This window comes from Equus asinus, chromosome 23 (genome assembly GCF_041296235.1).
Source record: "Equus asinus isolate D_3611 breed Donkey chromosome 23, EquAss-T2T_v2, whole genome shotgun sequence".
Lineage (NCBI taxonomy): Eukaryota > Metazoa > Chordata > Mammalia > Perissodactyla > Equidae > Equus > Equus asinus.
The window spans coordinates 54,873,581-54,894,509 of record NC_091812.1 but is presented as its reverse complement, the minus strand read 5'-3'; positions in this window follow the sequence as shown (position 1 = coordinate 54,894,509).

The following is a 20,929-nucleotide window of genomic DNA, read 5'->3' as shown; positions in this document are numbered from 1 at the left end:
TTCAAGTGCTGCCCCGCCTTTTACTAGCTACGTGAGCTTGTGTGTGTTGTTGAAGCTTTCAAGGACTCAATTTCCCTGTCTGTAAACTAATACCTTGACAGGAAGGTTCAAATGTGAAAACACGCTACGAACTCCATGGTGCCAGATCACCGGTAGCCCGCCATTGTGATCATTAAAGACGGCAGCCTTTCCACGATCTAGCCTCAAGAAACATATTAGCTCCTTTGGGCCCCAAACCAACTTTTGTAAATGCAGTCATACGGTTTTCGAGTGCAGCCTTTGCTCTGTGCTTTCTGCCCAGCCTGCACACGGACCCCGAGCCACACACCACACAGTCAGTTCTTTGTCTGCAGGCTCATTAATGCAGCCACAGCTTCAACAGAAGAGCAGCTGTTGGGGGGTGTCTGGCTCACTGAGAGGGGCACACAGGTACTTCGGATGCTATTAAGCATTTGCAAGATGACAGATTGCCTCAATGAAGTGTCCATGTGCTTCTTCATTATAATGCCTCAGGTTGGAGAAAAAAAAAAGCCTGGACCCACCAAAAGCTTTCACAGATTGGAAAGTGCACAGTTTGGGGGTGTTTAGCACTTCAGCACATGCTCTGTGACTGTGCATTCAAGGCAACATGTCAGAAGAAATTAGTCTGCAGCGGGCCACATATGTCAGCCAGCCGGTAGAAGCATGTGCCTGACACCCAGGCTAGGGACTCAGAAGTAAAGGCTGCGTACCTTAAAACCCTCTCACGTTTAGCACATTGGTGAGATTGTCCAGGTGCTCATGCTCAGGTCAGGTACTGCTGAGGAGAAGCTTGACTGTGGATAAGGAGGAGGTAACTAGGCAGTGCTAGGAGAAAAATGGAATCCCGGTCATTTAACTCTGAGTCAGGCAGAGAGATGAGCCTTGCACACACGGTCACGATTAATACAATAACCCTGCCTGGTGGGCAGTATAATATCTGAATTTGCAGACAAGATGATCAAAGCCCGGAGAGGTCATATGGCTGATTCTCCAACCAGAGTATCCCAAAAAGATCTCTCGGAACCTAAAGGGTACCGACACGCCTTCTTTTCCACTGAACGTGAGCCCGTAAGGTGATGAGGTGGATTTTCTTTTTGAAAAAATACACCAGCACTTATATATATTTAACTGTCATCTTCAGAGAAGAGGCTCTGGAGGCCTGATTCCACAAGCAGTGTTCATGTTCCAACCCTGTTGGATTCCTGTTTGGCAATCCCTTCATTCGTTTGAAGAGAGTCACGAGCAGGGAGTTATTGCGTCTTGCAGGTGGGTTCGACCAGCAGTTGAGAGAATGATTAGGATTCTGTTGTTAGAGTCCAGGCAGGAGATGAGCTGAGGTCAAGGGCAGATGTGAGAGAGCACTGAGAAGCAGTGAGCAATTCAATGAGGGTAGAAGAAAAATGTCTTCAGCTTGGGAAACTCTATTGACAGGAGTGCAGCTTCCTAACTGGATGGAGGAGAGGAGGGTTTTCTTCAGGGAGTGGGGAGGTCGGCTTGGGTAGGGAATGGGCAGAATGTGCTCCCTTCAAGACTCAGGCACTGGCTGTAGCGTTAGGAAGTTAGGGGGAGTCCAGAGCTGCTGTTGAAGAGCTGGGAGTTGGTCGTGAATGAATGATCAGAGGAACCACGTGTGATGGCTCATTTTAGTCAATTTGACTGGGCCACAGGATTACCCAGATAGCTGGGAAAGCATTATTTCTGTGCATCTGTGAAGGAGTTTCCGTTAGACACTAGCACTCAACTCAGTAGACTGAGTAAAGGAGATCTGTCGTCCCCAGTGGGGTTGAGCATTGTCTGATCCGCTGAGGGCCTGAATAGAACAAAAAGGCAGAGAAAAGGCAAATTCTCTCTCTCTCTCTGGAGCTGGGAGGCCCATCTTCTCCTGCCCTCAGACCTCGGAGCTCCTGGTTCTCTGGCCTTCGGACTCTGGGGCTTACCCCAGCCACCTGCTCCCCTTCCCGTCCCCCCATCTACGTTCTCAGGCTTTTGGCCTTGGACTGGAAGTTACATCATCAGTAACCCTGGTTCTCAGGCCTTCAGACTCGGACTGAATTGTAACACCGGCTTTCTTGGGCCTCCAGCTTACAGATGGCAGAACTTGGGACTTCTCAGCCTCCATAATGGTGTGAGCCAATTCCTATAATAAATTTCCTCGTATATATATATATATATATATATATATCTATCTATCCTCTTGGTTCTGTTTCTCTGGAATACCCTGACTAATACACCGTGAGAGGAGATATGATGGGGAGAGTGAAAAATGAAGAGGAAAGAATACCCGAGCTCAGTGATGTTTAAAGGCTGTGTAAAGAAGGGGAGGGATGTGAGTAATCCTTGAGTAGCATCACCTCTGTTTCAAGCATATCCATGGGTAGAGCCAGATTCAAATTGACTAAACATCTGTGAGAAGGAGGGCAGGATCATGTCGCTTAGGCCACAGGCTCGGTCTTCCTAAAATCGTCAGACAAGACAGGCTGATGCTAAGTGAGGCATCAGATGCTGGCAGGCCAGTGTGTCCACACAGACACACGCACAGTGTGCCCCTCAGCCACACCACCAGAGGATTTGGGCTAGGTTGGCTGAACTCTGCTTTGAAGGGTAGATTTGAGAGAGAAAAATTCAAGCAAATATTCAACGCTGCTTTGCCTACGAATAGATCTCTATTCTCCGGGATTCTGTGCTGTCAGCAAGTTCTTGAATAGCCTCCGCATGGAAGGAAGTAACAGTGTGGTATGGAGCAGCAGGAATGAAGTGCTCACCATTGCTGCTCACCTCCTCTTCGGTTCAGTGGCACCAAGACAGCAGTTCAAAGAGTTCTTCCTTTTGCTCAACTGACTCTCTCTTCCTAGGATGGGTATGCCACGGCCTGAACTCTGAGGACTGAACATGTGAACCGGGAGCCGGGGCTGTGTCCCGAAGGAGCTCAGATGGGGGAAGACAGACGCAGAGCTAGACCGCGACTCTTACACAGCTGTGCATACTTAGGCACGCGCCTTCAGTTCTCTGGGCCTTAGTTTCCTCCATGTGAAATGAAGGACTTGGTGTGGACTCCAAATTCATCCCCAGTGAGACGTCAGAGAAGATCCATGAGCCTTAACAGCATGTTCACATAAGTACACACAAGTTAACACACAGACCTAGTCATACATGTATTCACAAATAACCAGTTCTCAGTAATCTAAGGTTACCTAAGCGAGGTCAAAATAAGCCCCTGTAAGAGCTGAGCCACAAGGCTCTTCCCTCCACCTGTTTTCTTCCTCACGTTTCCCTGGGGTCCCCTAGGGTTGCAACACTTGTCCAGAGGAGCTCTTCTTGCTTCTTTGCTGCCTCTTTCCAGGAGAATATGAAGTCTGATGGAGCCCTTAAGGCTGCCTGCCATAAATGTGGACATCTGGTTGAGTAATGAGATTCATGCTGAAACCCAGGAAGTTCCAAAGAGATTGAGATTGACCAGGCCTCATGCCCCTACTTTCCCAGGGCCTTGCTTGATTATCCTAAGACCTAGGTGTTTGTCTCCACAACTTCTCTCTCTGGATCTGGCCCTACTGACCCTCTAGCATCATTTCCTCCCTCTTTCCCCGTCAAGCACTCTACCTCAGCCACCTTGGCCTCCTTGCTGTTCCTTGACCATGCCCAGCATACTCCTACCTCAGGGCCTTTGCACTTCCTATTCCTTCTACTTGGAGTAATATTTCCTCTTGTCTGGGATCACATAGCAGCTTCCTAATTTCTTTCAGGTCACTGCTTAAATGTCGCTTCCTTGCAGAAGCCTTTGCTGAACACCCCATATAAAATACCAACTTAAGCAATTTTTTTCATACCCAGCTTTATTTCTCTTCACAGTATACCTGATATTATTATATTTGTTTATTGGCTCTCTCTGCATACTAGAATGTAAGGGCATTTTAGGAGGATGGGGATTTTGTTCATTACTCTGTCCCCAGCACCTAGAACAGTGCCTGGCACACGGCTGGTGATTAATAAATGTTTTTTGGATGACTGAAAGAATAAATGAACAAATAGTTGAGAAAGCGTGTGTGGCCTCCAAGAGTTAACTCATTCATGTCATCACTGAGAAAGATAAGATCCTCATTTTCATGGAGTTTATGTTCTAGTGGTAGAGGCAGATTAAAAAATTATGTACGTACTTTAATTTCAGATGTTGGTAAGTGCTATGAAGTAAGTAAAGGAGAGAAATTTGAAGGAGAGTGACAGGGTTGGGTGATGGAAGTTCTTTTACGTAGGGTGGTCAGAAAGTTGTCTGTTTCAAAAGACCTGGGCAAGTGAAAGACTGAGGACAGAGCAGAAGTAAAGCCCCTTGAGGTTGGAATAAGTTTAGTGTATTTGAGCAACACCAAGAAAGCCGGTGTGGCTGGAGCTTAGTGAATGAGCAGGGAAGCCTAGGAGCCTGGACCGGTGGCTGGAGGTCTAGTCATTTAGGATCTTTCAGGTCATGGTAAGCAGCTTAGATTTTCTTCTAAGAGTAATGAGAAGTCCTCCATGGCACTAGGATGACGAGGTCAGAGGTGGTTCCAGTTTTAGGATGCACAGTATGTACCCTGCCTGTAACTCACTGAACTTGACCGTCCTGTTAGGTCTGGGTCCCACAATCAAGAGCCCCGCCCTCTGGAGAGTTTCCTTTCTGAGGATGCGTGGTGTCCTTTTCTATCATCTCATTGTGGTTACAGCAAGACAGTCCATCACAGAGTTTTAAAATAAATATATCTGACATTTGTCCAGGAAGAGCGAAGTTCTCATGCCCATATTTTCCAGAGGGCTTCCCTATTCCTGGGGAAATTTCCTGGGTGATCTGAGATTCTTGGGAGAGGGGCTCTCCCTCATTTCTCCCTTAATACCGATAGATAAATCAAGGGAGGGGAGATGGTACTTCAATGTCTTAGCTCCAGGCCATGACCTTGAACTGCTAACAATGGTAGTGCATGCTTGTGGGCGTGGTCTCTGTCTTGCTCTCCTCTCAGTTCTAAATGTCTATACTTCTTCTGCTTTTCTGGTAGAGGACCTTTTTTACTTCCTGTGTTGCATTTCTTGTGTAGGGGCCATTACATTAGTCTACTAGTTCAGCAAACTTCCATGATTTTGAGCGACTGATAACTTCCTGGCACAGAATTTCTTAGAGAAGTGCAGGGTATAGACTCTCAGATTTGGAAAAACCTTAAAGATTTCCACCTGTAAATGTTTCTAGGAGGAGCAGCTTATTAGGGTAATGGGGTAGCAAGTTATTACCATTCTTCACCTTTTAAAATTCTGTTAGGCCAAAATTTTATTTCTCCTTCGGGTGGTTGATCCAAATCCGTCGTGTTATAACAGACTGCCTGGTGGAGCACTGGGCTGGGGTGGCCCAGTGTTAGTCCAGAATAGCATGAATCCTTTCAAAATTTGCAGGGGGAAAAAACTGTCATTTTAAAGAAGATCATTTTCTCGAAATTTTCTTCCCAAATTCATTCTTAAACTTTGATGTGGACTCCCCCTTGTCTGGTGGCACGCACTAGCGGACGACTAAAGAAATGAACAAGCAGTAAATGAATCTTAATGGAAAAATTCCGAAACAGTTGATCATGCTTGGTTTGACAGCTGTTTCTTTGTGGACATGTGGGCTCCCAGTTCTACGTATAGAAGTTTTCTCCAGTAAAATTGTTTGTGCTTCATCTGATAGAGTTCACTCTGGTGATATTTTAGGGTGTTTGGCAGAGCATGGAATTTTGCAGACTGTCATTTCTTCCAAGGTCTTCTCCTTCTCATAAGTTTGAGAACCGTTTAGTTGTAGAGATCAGCTGAGGTCCATCTCTTAGAAAGTCCCCAAATAAGAGTCTGTCTCTCAGCCACCAGAACCTTAGACTGTTCCTGACTAATTTTTAAAAGGCTATGTAACGATGTGGCTACTTCAAAGGATTCAGGCATGAAAGTTCATGTTCATTTTCTCATTTATTCAGCAAGCATGGCCTCTACCATGTTGTGCTGAGCTGTCAGCTTGAAATCACCTCCAACCACGTCTGAGGTCTTACAGAGGAGAAGCTGGGAACCATATTTCCCAGGGTCCCCTTCCCTATGCGGGTCTAAGTTAGAATCTGCCAATGAGAACCACCCGTGTGAGATTTAGGAGGTGGATAGGAAAAGAGGCCATTATACTCTAGAGGCATTTTAGGCAGATTTGTAGACAGATGGCAGACTCCAGGTTTGCAGAAGCTTCTGGCGAGCTCCTGTGAATTACCTGCTTTATGCTCTAGGCAGTGGAGCTAGGCAGCATGGCTACTTCTGAGGCCTTGTTTGAGTGTTGCCGGCTGACATAGGCAACGGGAGCTTCCTGGAGGTTCTTGACATTCGCAGCAGCTTCTTGAGAACCACCTGCTTCACTGCTGCAGGCGGAGATCTTCAGTGATGACTTCTCTGTTCTATGCTGCCCCGGCCCTTCCAATGATGGTACAAGCCCCCAAATTGCTGTATTCAAACCCTTCCTGTTTGGGACACTTAGAGGTTTAGAAACTGGGGTGTGGGGTTGGTCCTATCAGCCGTTTTGACTGGAGCTAACCCCACAGTCCCTTGGGATATCATCAGATGGCTCAGATTCACCCTTCAGCCATCCCAATGACCGCCTTTGACAGCACCGTCTTTGTGCAAGACAGTATCTCTCTATCACATACATCTCAAAGGACTTGAGAAGACCCTAATCTGCTCAGATTTGACATCCTTGGACTTATCAAACCCTCCTTGAACCTATTTACATTTTCAGCATTACCAGCACTTGGGGAATAATTCCACGTCTTCTTTTATCTTTCCTTATAACTATCATATTTAATGTAAAACTTGGCTAGTATCACTCTAACAGTTCTTTCAAGACTCTCCCAGTTAAACATATGAGACATCGTGAAATCAAACTTTTTCCTAGGAATGTACTCTTGCCCAATATCTGTGTTAATTATTGGACTTAAACTTGATCAGCGACTGCTGCAGAAAGCAGTGATGTAACAGACATCTCCTACTCCCTCCAAGTTAGCTCAACATGCACTTGATTGTGTAAAAATGTTTTCGTCTTAGCTTTTTCACAGAGAGAAAGCAGCATGGAAGTTCAAATAAAATACATTTTAAAGTAGATATGGAAGCAGAGTGAGGGGATTAGTTTCGTAGCTTGAATGTTTAATGGATGTAGGCTCAGAGACCCAGTGGGGTCCATGTCCACCATCGATGAGTCCTGCTCAGTGGACCAATGTCTCTCCTGGAGCAGCATCAGGATGGGTGCTGAGGCTGGCATTTGCCTCCATGTTCTATGCTCTGTGGCTCATAACCCCCCTCTTCTGATCAACACACTCTTTGACATGTTAAACATTCAATCAGGTTGTGATCAAGTCACTTTTTAGGAAGTATTTCCAGGGCTGCTGTTCTGCTGTGCCAATTTTATGGTCCTACCAGTTTGTAAAATATTGAAAAACTTTCTTACTAGTGGGCAAATACTCACTGCCGTTAGTCTTCCCATTGCACCCCTCCCCCCATCCTGCAGCATTTCCCCACAATTCAGCAATTCATAGGTTCATGAGTATGGCACAGCAGGGGAGCTTCCTAGGACCTGTTTATTCTCATTGGTTGATACTTGTTTCATACCTGCTATTAAATATTGTTAATATTGCCCCAGAGCACATTTGCTGATTGAAGAGTTGACATCTTAGATGATGGTCTTATTTCCATTTAACTGTCACCTACTCTCCCCAGTGAACAGCCTTTCAGGAATCTTTATGGTTTTAATGGAATCATCTCTACTTCTGGTTTAAAACAACCAAAGATAAATCTTTTTGAATTATTGATTTCATGTTCTTTGGATAAATACCCAGCAGTGGGATAGCTGGATTGCATAGTATTTCTAATTTTAATTTTTTGAGAACTCTCCTTACTGTTTTCCATAGGGGCTGCACCAGTTTGCATTCCCACCAGCAGTGTAGGAGGGTTCCCTTTTCTCCACATCCTCTCCAACGCTTGTTATTTCTTGTCTTGTTAATTATAGCCATTGTGACACAATGTTATAAGACAACATGACCTCAGTAAAATAATTAAGAAAAAAAAGAACCAAAGATAGACCTCACAAGTGATCCTCTTAATAGCCTGGCTACATACTCTCTGGATTGGGGAGTGAAACCCCAGGGGAGAGTGCCTTGAATTCTCTGTTGTAGAGAGTGAGACTAGAGGGATGGGCCTTCTTGGATGTTCAATTACCAGACCCAGATGTGGCACACAGAAGTGTTTGGGTTGGCCAGGGATAAAGAAAACCCTTAAACCTCAAGCCAGAGAGGGAGAGAGAAAGAAAGGGACATACACATCCTAAAGCTATCCTGAGTGCACAGGTTCTCTACCCCTGAGGTGGGTGTATAGTAGGTGGGGAGACAACATGGGCTTTCTTGTGACAGACCTGATCTGAATCCTGATTTGGCCCCTTCAGGCTCTGTGACTGCGGGCACTTTAATCTGATTGGTTCTTAATGTACTCATTTAAAAATGGGGATAATTCATAGGGTGGTTGTGGGGATCAAATGAGGTAACTCGTGTATGCAAAACCCATAACACTCACTTGATCCCTAAAACCCAAACCATAAAACAAGCAACTTGCTCTTCAGATTTCTTATTCTAGGCAGTGTGAAGAAAAGGCTGCCAAGACACTCCTGGCCAGGGGAACTCTTTGGGTTGTGGCATTATTTTGTTAGTTTTTGTGATGGGCTTTTTTAAGTATTAGCATACTCAGAGAAGGCCTTCACACATTATGAAGGTCATGTCCCAGGAGAGAGGAAATGAGATTCAGTGCTTTCCCTTATCAATTCTAGGAAGAGATGGCCAAGGAGAATGGACTTCTGATTCCTGTCCTTGGCCTACTAATCCTGGAAAACCACCTCCTTGGAAATTGTCGTAGGCCTCCTCAGTTTCCAGAATGCAACTGAATAGTGTTTAAATGTCCATAATTAATATGACCTAGCTTTACCTCTATCTGCTAAAGTAGGGTATATAGGCTTCAAATTTTCAATCTACTTTTTATTTTCCTTGGGGTCGTCTGCACAGTGTTCTCTCCCACAATGGTGCGCATCCATTTCTTCCTTTTCTTTTCTCTCCAGCCCTCCACCTACATTGATGTCTGGGAAGCCATTTGATGGTATCTTGCTGCTACAGGTACCCACGGAAGATATTTGATGTTGCTGCCAAGGCTGCCATCTCCTGATGCTTCAAAAGCTGTAAATCCTCAAGGGCCTGTGGCAGTGCTGTTCAGGGGGAAGATGGCCCCCATCCCCTGTCTGTGTCACACTTTGTATTCTGGGCACTAAGGCAGTGCCACATGTAGTGAATCCACAACTTCTGTTTCTGCATTGCAGCCCCTGGTTGCAAAGGGCTCACACAGGGAGCTGAGTGGAGTCTGTAGACCCTGCTGAGCTCCTGTCTCCTCCCCTGCAGGTGTGTCCACTGTACTTCTTGCAAAACTACTTGTGCAGATTGCCAGCTGGTGGACATGTCTCCGTGGGATGTCTGCTCTTGGCTAGTTAGAGTTCTTTGATGTTTTAGACCAGGAGTATTTAATGATTACAGGTTTTCTTTCTAATTTCCACAGCTATTTTACTTCCAAGCAAAATGCTGTGGTTTCCAGTGTAGCATACAGGACTGTCTGGAATAGTTGGGGGATGGAGGAAATATTTGACATTTACTTGAGGCACTCTTTCTTCTTTCAAACGTCATTATATTCCCTTTTGTTAATTTCTACCGTTTGTTAATTTCTTTTATTCATTGATTTATTCAACATTTATTGCACTGCTCTGATGTACCAGGGAATAATATTGAATCCTGATCCATATGAATGCTACGATCTCTGCTTTCACAGTTTTGGGAAGAAATGGAGATAAACATAGAACCTAAATTCACTTGATGAATGAAAAATGAAACATTAAAGCATTCACATCCACAGAATAGCCCCGGGGCGGAAAAGATTAACCCAAGCAGATGACGGGGAATAAATGATATTTCTGACTTTACTTTTGCCACCCAACCCTGGACACCAGTTTCTCTGGGCTTCTGTTGACTTTGTCCAGCTCACAGAGATATCATTAGTGAGCACTGGGCTGCCAGGCTGGTTTAAAAACTAAAACAAATTTAACAACATCCTGAGCTGCAGGAAATCTTCACTGAGAACTGCAAGGAATAGCTGCCTTGGCATAAGCTGTGTGGAATCTTAAAAAGGAGCAGGTTTTGAGGCCAAGATTTATGTTCAACAGCTAATGCTTTAGAGACAGAGTTATATGTAGAAGAGCTGACTCCGTGTTTGTCCCTTACAGATGCAAATAAGTTGCATCTGTAACCCATGATTTGTTTATTTTTTTAGACCTTGACATATAATGAAAGGTACACATAAGGCCAAACCAAAGCACCGAAGGTCTGTCAGCTCACCTCATTGCAGGACTGAAATAAAAGGTGGGGCTGGAGACCATGAAAGTCAGTTACCACATCACCCCTAACTGTAGGGGTTGGTTAGCTGGAAATGTCAATGGTCCTAATGAGGACTGTGGAGTAATTTGTTAAATAACTGAGTGAGCATGCCAGTCAGAAGCTGCTGGAGGAGAGCGCAGCATCAATTAGAGACAAACGAAATCGCTTGCTTTTCTCTGCATCAAGTGGGCCCTTGGAGGCTCAGAATGAGCTGGTCCAGAAAAAGCAGAGAAAGCAGAAGGAAGGAGTTGGGGAAAGACAGATGAGGCAACTCAGCCTCCTGAAAGTCTGAGGGGCGACAAAGAAAGAGACCCCTTGCTTACACTGAGAAAACACACCCGACCTGAGCAGAGAGTGGAAAGAAAGCCCCTTAGTCCCCAGGGAACTTGACAGAGAGCGTCTGACAGCCAGACTGAGTGACCAGCCTCACCATCTGCTCCCACACGTCTCTCCCCAACAATGGGGACTTCTGCAGACCTTCTGCCCCTTCCCCTCCCCCACCTTTAGCATGCATTTAAATGAGGCCCCATCACTGGGGGGCGGCAGCTCCTGTTGTGATCTCTCACACGGAGGGAGCCAGCCCCACACCCAAACAGGAGGCCCGAGGGGAGAGGTTAAAATCTCAGCTGCCCAGAGGGATGATTACGGAGCCGCTCCCAAATTAAGCTGCTTCACTGCTGGTCCTTGAGCATGTGTTGGGATAATTGTGCTTGAATACTTAATGCTTGATTGACTTGGCTGTTTTGTGTTTGACCATATTTTGAAATGCGATCTCACTGTTGGGGTAGGCAATTAGCATCGAGCCCACAGGGTTGGAAAGAGTGAACACTGAATTGCTTCTATGGTGATTTCTGTTTCTTTCCTGGATTCAGCACAGAAAGCTGAGTGTTCTGCTGGGGCTCATTTGCCTATATTTGGATCATCTGGAATTTTGATCTTAAAGAGGAAGTCTCTTAATCCTGAACTTCAGTGTAGCAGCCAACTTTGATCTTAGCTCCTTTGGTTACAGCTGAGTTTTGCTTCCATTTCAAGTGACCTTTGCTCTGGTTCAGCAGTGGAAGAATAAGAGAGGAGAGAGAGGTCGGGGCTCAGAAGAGGAAAATTCACGCTGAGGATCAGACAGGCTAGGACAAAGTACCAATGATAAATTATGACACAGAATCCAGAATTCTGAGATGACAGCAGAGTGGCTGTGGTGCCCTGTCTTGTTCAGTTTTTTATGGGTATGTCTTAATCATCTCTGTGTCCCCAGCGCCTAGCACAAGGTCTGGATTTTAGTAAGCATTTAGTATTGATATTTGTGGAACATGTGTATTAAGGCTAGCACAATTTCTAGGAAAACAGAGAAGGGCAATTAGCTAATTTAAAAATTCTGTTTAATTTCATTTTCAAATGCTTAACTTGAGCACCACTCAGGCTGTGTCCCATATTATTGGAATAAAGTGTTCCAGTTAAGAATTACAAAACACGGGCAATGGATCACACGATTCAAGATCACTTTGGGAATATTTGAAACTACTGACTCTCTATAATAAAGGAAGGCCAGGTTTCTACTCATTTAATCTCATTAAAAGCTCCACAAGCAGGTACCAATTTATTTAAAGAGAAGCAAGAGGAAGGTTAATTATGGAATAGTCAGATGACTTGATGTGTATCACTAATTCCATAAATGACAGCGTCCATTCCATAAATGAAGGCATCATGTAACCACGGGCCCTCTAGGACCAGTTCGACTGACCCCATCTTAACAGAGTAATTGAGAGTGGTTTTTCAGGAGCTGAGACCCCTTGTCCAGTTCAGGCCGGTTACGACCACCAACCCATCAACTGGGCCTGCGCAAATACCCAATAAGTGACCATTTTGATGTCAATGGGCTGAAATCTCCACCCTCAGATCATATTAACACCACCATTTTGTGAACATGCATCCTATGAAGGGGCGTGAAGCTTGGCCATGCTTCTCAGATCATCAGTTACTTCACTTCTTCTTACCTCCAATCATCTATCTCTACTCTTTAGTCCACTCTGCCCTTCATCCCATACATTTTGCCCCAAGCTCCAGACTGGGGGAGATGGATCTGAGAGCTTATGCCTTCTGTCTCTTTGCAGATGCATCTGGCAATAAAGCTGATTTCTTTTCCCAAAAGCTGATGCCATAATAATTGGCTTTTTAAAAAAATGTATATTGGGTAGGAGAACCTCAATTTTGTGTTGTGACAATCACAACCCATTTGTTGAGTTTTATAAGAAAAATAAGAACCAAGGACTAATTAAATATATGATGAAACCTAAGTGATGGGTCTTTTTTTTTAAAAGATTGGCACCTGAGCTAACATCTATTGCCAATCTTCTTTTCTTTGTTCTCTTCTTCTCCCCAAAGCCCCCCCAGTACATCATTGTGTATTCTAGTTGTAGGTCCTTCTAGTTGTGGCATGTGGGATGCCGCCTCAGCATGGTCTGATGAGCGGTGCCATGTCCGTGCCCAGGATCTGAACCAGAGAAACCCTGGGCCGCCAAAGCAGAGAGTGTGAATTTAACAACTCGGCCCCGGGGCCGGCCCAGTGATGGGTCTTATAAAACAATTCCAGGAGTACAGAAAATTGCAGGGGAGGTCTAAGATCAAAAGTTGATAATATGCATGCAGTTGCAATTTCTGTATTGTCTTGGGCCTCTGAGACTAAATCTTAGCAAAATGAAAGGGTTTGCTGACTTTGCCTCAGTGGTATGAATTTCAGCACATCTGGGATATATTCAAACTGGACTTATTTTTAAGTTGATCATTAATGTCTCTCAATCATGGCATAACTTCTATGTTCTCATTATTGTGATTGTTTTGAATTAAATATGAAGAATGATTCTTGAATTTGCATTTGTTCTATGTTCTTCACTTATAAAGTCTTTTTCTTATTCTGGGTGTTTAATCGACTCTTTCAAAATAAGTTAATTATACTTCTGTCTTTGTTTTCTCATCTGTAAAATGGGAGTTCTAATAATACCCACTTTATAGAATGGCTGTGAGGATTAAGTTAAATAATATATGTATGATGCTTATAATTGTGCCTGCCACGTTGTATTTACATATATATTTACAATGATAATATTTACAATTATTATTTAATTTGAGCATCTTCTTGTTTGTCGAGGATACAGTCTCATTCATATTTCTTAAGTATGTATGACTGCTTAAGAAGACTGTAGACTTCTCCAAAAGATAGTGCAGACAAATTTATTATAGTAAATACTTTTGTAAGGTCACATAATGAAGTATAGTAATTCTCAGTCACTGCCCTAAATTTGAAATTCTAATTATACAATTATCATAAATTCCTAGCAGCTCAGGAGTCTGGGTTACATATTAACAAGTCTAAGCATTTTAGTGCATCACGTAAGTCAGAACAGAGCAGTGAATAAGCAAGTGGGGTTGACTCTTTGCTCTTTCAGTTATTCACCAATTTGAGCCTTGAGATTCTTATCTTTTAATGGAGTAATAGTACCTATGTCAGAAAACTGATGAAAAGATGAAATGTGTAAAGGACTTCGGACAGTGCTTGGCCTATAGAAAGGACCCAATAAATGAATAAGTGGTAAGTATTATTATTATTATTATTATTATTATTATTATAGCTATGATCGTCATCTTAGGTCATGGAAATTGGAAGATAGACCTTTTTTTACTTCTCGTGGGGAAACAGCATCCAGGAGTTGCGGGACAATTCGGCATCTCAGAGGATATGCTGTGGTCTATTGCAAAGAAGCCAGAGGATGTGGATGGAAATTCTTGAAATGAATGGCAGGCTTCCAGTCCCTCTCGGAAAGTTCTGCAGAGCTGAGGATGGCTTTGCTGCTCTAGGAGCAGAGGATTGGGCTCTTTCTATGCTCTCTTTCTGTCCCTAGTAATCACAACCATCATTATGATAAAGGCATTATTTATTGAATTGACTTCTTATTTGTGTAAGGATTTTTTTGCATTGTTTTTAATCACCGTAGAAAACCTGATCTGCAACCTACATGTTATCTCAATTTACCATTGTGTGAAAGTCACTTAGCTAGTGGGTGGCAGACCAAGGATTCAACCTGGGTCTTTCTGACTGCCAAGCCTGAACTTTTACATCGTTCTCTGTCATGGTTTACCACCTTAACACCATCTCAAACTCCAACCTTAACAAAGGTCTTTAAACACAGTTATAAAGAAACACTTTTGAGGATAATTTTTTTTCTCAACTTGAGTTGTGTTTTTCTTCCTCCCCTACAGAGTACAAAATTATCAGAATCCACACATATACACACTTGTGAAATAGTAGTGCGAGTCACTACTCTGAGTGATGTTACAGATAGTTTGGCTGCAAGAAAATTAAACTCTATATCAGGAAATAGTTCCCAAGACCAGTAATTTTTGTATTTTTTTAGTATCAAAGCAGATGCCAACAAAAGAGTGAAGCAAATTAGAAAAGAGTCTCCCAACCACAGATAGTAAATATGTATAATATGTAGTTCAATGTTCTAGAGCGTTAGAGAGATGCTCAAGGTCAGTCACACAGTGAGTTAGTAATGTGATCAAATTAGAATCCAACCTTTGGATATTCATTCCCTTACTTTTTCCTAACACCTCTACAGCCTTTCAGCTATTGGGGGTTATAAAACAGAGAACAACTTTTGAACAAAAGTGAATTGTGGGGGAAATAAATGTTTAACACACTTCAAGACTAGTGTTAACTGAAGAGAGTGTCTCGTTGTTGAGCACCTTTGGCTGTTGCCCACATCCTTGGATCTGTGTATCATGTGCATAAACAGCATGTTTTGCCCCACTAATCCTCTAGGTCCTAAGCATACACTCCTCTGGACTTGTTGCAAGGATCACTCATTCCAACTAAACATCTCTGCAGGGGCAACTTGAGATGTAGCAAAATTCGTCTGTGGCAACCTCCCTCTTTCCCTCTCAGGATCCTCTAACTCCTTTTGATACACCTACTAGCCCTCTGGCAGCCCCTACAATTCTATTTTCATGTTTTATTACTGAACAGTTTGTTCAGACATGAGAACTAATTTTTACAAAATTCTACAAAAAGCTATCTGCTAATCATAATCACTTGTATAGCTCATTACGTTGTATAAAGTATCCACGTATGCATTATTTTATTGTTCTTGTTAACTCTGCCAAGTGGGCCAGAAAGATGGGTTATCCACATTTTACAAATAATAAAACAGAGTTAGAGCGGTTAAAAGACTTGCCCAAAGTCACACTGGGCAGTGAGTAGTGGAGTCAGATGGAGCTCATGCCTTCTGAGACCTACCAGGGCATTCATCACTGAGGTCCACAGAGTATTTTCACTTCAAGAGAAGATGACTGAAGATTGAAAAGTGTTTAATGCACAAAGACTCTGACCGTGTAATTTCAGGCTTTCTGGCAGGAATTAGGCAAGGGTATACTTTGGGGGCACCTCTTGATTCCTACTGTGGAAAGCTAAAACCTTAATGAAGGGAGGTCATCAGAAGCATTTCTCTCTTTAAGGTCTTATCCCACAGTAAACATTTGACAATTTTTTTTCTTCAGAAGAAAGGAAGTACATCAAGGGTAAACAAAAGTCAACGTCGAGCCAAAAATACTCAACATTTCTTCCTTTTACCATGTTCTAGAGTATTTTTATTAGAGGATTTTAAGTTTTGAGACAGAAGTTAAGCAAATGAATACGTGGGATGAAATTTTTGGGAAATTGGTAAGCAACTAACGTGGAACAATGAAATTAACTGCAGTCATATGTTGTGCATCTATTGGTTTGAAAAGTTGGGGATTTCCAGGTGAAATCTGAAACTGGCCCCTATATATGGAGGGCAAGGAGAGACCAAAAAAGAGGCACATCACTCCAGATTTAAGGTGGCAGGTTTAACAAGCAAGGGAACTTACATATGAGGCTCGTCTTGCGTGGCTGCGAGAGGAGTAGATCTCTGTACCTACCTGGCAGAATCTTAAAAGTTTATAAAGAAGCATTAACTGGATTCAGTCACATACACAGTTCGGATAGTCTCAACAACACCTTACTCACTCAAGGCTCCATCCTTGAAACAGCTCCTAGCGTGGGAATGGTGAGTGGAACCTACATTCTAAGGATAGAGGAGAGGCTGAGGAGCTTCCAATTGCTGGGGTCCAGCTCCAGTGGGTCAACTGGGGGTCACGTCCTCTCAATGACCTCCTTCGACAGCATCGTGTTGGCTCTGAGTTCTTTACAAGATTCAATTGCTTAATAATATCTTCGTTTCTTTGGAAAATGAGGGCCAGCTCTATAAATATTTCAGGTGGCTGCAATATCCTTATTGTTACGGAGCCAACAACTTGTGTACCTTGAGGAAGAAAAAGTGGCATAGCCAGAGCTGCCAGTTATATAAACTTAATAATGTAAGAGAGAATGTTGTTGATCATTGTTTTTATTTTTTTGTTTGTCTCAAGAGAATTTGTAATTGCTTGTGGAAGCATTTTTATGATGGTTGCTTTAAAGTCCTTGTCAGATAATTCCAATATCTGATTAATTTCAGTGTTGGTGGCTGTGGATTGTCTTTAATAATTTAAGTGGTGATTTTCCTCGTTCTTGGTATGATGAGTGATTTTTGTTTGTATTCTGGACATTCTGGATATTATTTTATGGAACTCTGGGTCCTATTTAATCTTTTTTATTAGTAGATATTCCCTTTATTGAAGTGTAGCTTGGGGGCTGGATGAGTGGATATGTCTGGTTTCCTGATGTGCTCCGCCAATACCAGAAGTGGAGAGCTGGCCCACACTGCCTCCTCGTATGTGGATGTGGTAGAAGTTAGCTCCCTACTTAGTCCTGTGACATCTTCTCTGAGAAAGCGGGGCATCAGCTTGTATTGCCTCATTGCCTCCGAGTAAGATGGCATCTCGAGACTGTGTCCTGCTGACACCAGGGGGAAAACAAGAGGGGGGAAGCAGAGGGCTGACTCACCTGCTTTGTTGCTGCAGGTTGGGGCAGAAGCAACCTGCTGGCGATCCTTGACATCAAGGGAGGGAAAGGGGAGATGAGTGCCAACTAATTCTGCCTCATGCCTCCTCTTTCCACCTCATTGATGCCAGGTGGGCACAGAGGTTCAACTCCCCACTGGGATCCAATGACACAAGGATGGGGGGACTAGATGTGACTCACAGTTTGTGTAGTCTCATTGCTACCCAGTAGGTGTGAGAGGCTCTGCTTGCCACTGGACCTCACTGACACCATCCTGGGCGGGGGAAACTGTGTTACCAATTGCTTCTGTTGGGGGTGGGGGTGGGTGGGATGGAGAGTGGGGCGGAAGATCAGCTCCCTACTCAGCCCCTCGGAAACTATGGAGTGGACGGAGTGCCATTTGCCTGGGATAAGGTAGTGTTGCCAAAATGGTTTTCTGTTGAAGGGCCTCCCTCTTCCTAGTCTTTTGGCTAGGAGGAATAGGCTTTTCTTAGGGTCTTCTTTTTGGTCTGTGCATGTTGGTGTTTTCCAGTTAGAGGCTTCTGCAGTGCCACATCTGGGTATATAAGGGGGTGCTGGTGGGGAGGAACTCACTGCTATGTCGTTCCTCAAGTCCTAAGATTCCTAGGCAGTCTATCTTCTTCCCACCTTTCAGAGTTTTAGTCAGCTTGTTTGGGCTATTATGTTTATGAATTCTTCGTTGTAAGAGGGAAGACCTCTGCCTCTGTAAGAGGGAGAAATGAGGCTACTCCATGTTGGAACTAGAAGTCCCTGTAACAATTTTTAAAGCACTCTCTGACATTCAATTTGGTCATAATATTTCCATGGACCTTGTATGGTCCATTGGACCATGGAGCGTTACATAAGAGTGCTATGTCTGTGTGTGTGTGCCGGCGTGCATGTGCACACAAAGACAAATTGAAATGACTGGACTTTTCCCTCTCCTAATATCCATTTCTCATATTTTGCCTTCCTTTCCTACACACACACGCACGCACACACACACACACTCATTTATTTAGTTTGTGTTGTCGTTGTTGATCTACCATGAAAGTTTGCTTGCTTTTTTCTCCTACACCCACCCACTCCAAGCTTACTCCAAATCTTACCCTGTAATTCCTTGCCTTTGGGTGGATGCAAAAAATGAAGAGTCAGGTCCCCAAGTGATCCCAAGCATCTATATTATCCATTATTTTGCATCAATTTGATCATTTCTTATGGTATTGAAATTTTCTCTTAGTGGCCTTGCATGGAGAATTCCTTGAGCTCAGAACTCTGACTATTCAACTTCATATCTATAGCATCTGGGCTCACTATCTGGCACCTTACAGGTTCTCAGTGACTATTTGTTGAATAAAGTTGTCCATATAAGCACCTCTTCCATTCGCCTCTGGTGCTGATTAGAATCCTTTCTTTGCACATCCTTATATGCAGCTTGTTAATTTATTTGAGCATGAAAGGCATGGCCTACCTAAGGTTGAACTGTCCTACTGTGTGATCTTGGGTAGTTCACTGTTTTAGTTATCTAGTGCTATGTAATAAGCTACCTGAAAACTTAGCAGCTTAAAATAACAATGAGTTTGCAATATGGATAGGAGTTGTTGGAGCCTGTGTCTTTTCCATGTGCCACCAGCTCAAGTGTTTTAACTAGGCCTAGAGGATATACTTCCAAGATGGCTCACTCTCATAACTGGCAAGTTGTTGCTGGCTGTTGGCTGGGAGCTCACTTGAAACTATTGGCCAGGAGTCTTATTGTCCATCTGAGCCTCTTCACATGCTGCTTGGGCTTCTTCACAACAGGGTGGCTAGATTTCAAGATGTAGAAGCTGCCAGGCCTTCTTAATACCTGGTTTAGAGTATGCATAGTATGTCTTCTCCTGCATTCTATTGGTCAAATTAGTCTTAGACCCAGCGCAGATTTAAGAGGAGGGGAATGTAAGCTCCACCTCTTAGTGGAGTGAACAGCTTGTACATATAGGGAGGGGAAGAATTATTTTAGACTATCTTTGGAACATTAACTCTGCCATAAAATTTCTCTCGCTGTAAAATATGAAATGGGCAACAATAGTACATACATCATAGAGTTGCTATGAAAATTTCAAGAGATACTGTATGTTTCAAGTTTAGAATGATTCCTGGCACATAGTAAATAGTCAGTACATTTTAGCTCATTTAGCTAATTTTTGTTGATATGAGAATGGAAAATTGCTGCAAAATGCTAAGGTAGAGAAGAGCATACCTTTTCCTCCATGGACATTATGATATATTCTCATAAAGTCCAGTTAGAGGATTTTACTGGTTAGTATTTCCTTTGACAGCTTCAATCACTGTATTCTCTTTGATTTGCTTCCTCTTAAACAACTGACAGAGATTAAAAAAAAAAAGACAAATCATGAGCCATCAAATGAAAGGAATAACCTACAGTTTTTTTGTATAATGACTTTTGGTGTCTCTGTTGAAATCCTTTTCCTTTTTATGCTCACTTGTGGGTATATTTCTTCTTGATAGCACTTTTCAGTCCCTCCACATTACACTTTAAAAAAGCAGTCCTCTAAAGAGACATAATGAATGATATCGGAATGACGTGCCCTGGGAAGCTGCTCTTGGTCCTGTCTTTGGAAGTGCTCATGTGCAGAGGTAGCTGTTTAGGAAAGTTACAGATCAGCGAGAGCCATCAGCCAGATAAATGCAAGGAATAACGAGTGGGGCCAGATAAATTCCAACTTGAGTAATCTTTACATTGTAGCAATTCCAACAAGGTAATTTCTTGTTTCTATACTAGAGGTGGGGATCAATGCTAAACAATGGAATACTAAAATTAGGTAAATTCATTATTTTTAGCAGTTGAAATGTTAGCCAGGTCAAACTTTTCATTAACCAGTGCATGGCGTCTTTGTAACTATCTTGATTTTATATAAAAAGCATTCAGGTTTGTGCCATGTTTTCATAGCACTGCTAATTTCCATTCTTTCCTTTTGATTCTGTGTCCAGACTTGTAATTTCTCCAAGTGATTAAGACCACAAGTTATTCCTTCTACAGCTGACATTTCCTTCCATGATTATTCATCTCTTTAGTTCTTTTAACAGCCCCATTTTATTAATGATCATTTACCATGCAGTAATAAACTCTGTGTCATTTAGTCCTTCCGGAATTTTCTGATCCTTGATTACAGTGTAACATATTGCCTGATTAATTGCTCATCATTGCTGTTTTCAGCTTCTGCGTGCACTAGTTAAGGGTATTTCTTCCCTTTTTAGCTTTACTATCCCCTGAAGGTTTTCATTTTCAACCACCTTATTAGTTGTCTCCAATTTCTCTCACTTCCTTCTTGCATCCCCTGAAAGCACAGAGCATATACTGAATCCTTGTAAATGGTTACCATTGATGCTTGTTTCAGTCTTGCACAGGGGTTCTCAAATTGTAGCGTGCCTTACAAGTACCTAGAGGGCTTGTTAAAACCAATTGCTGGGCCCAACTCCCAAAGTAGGT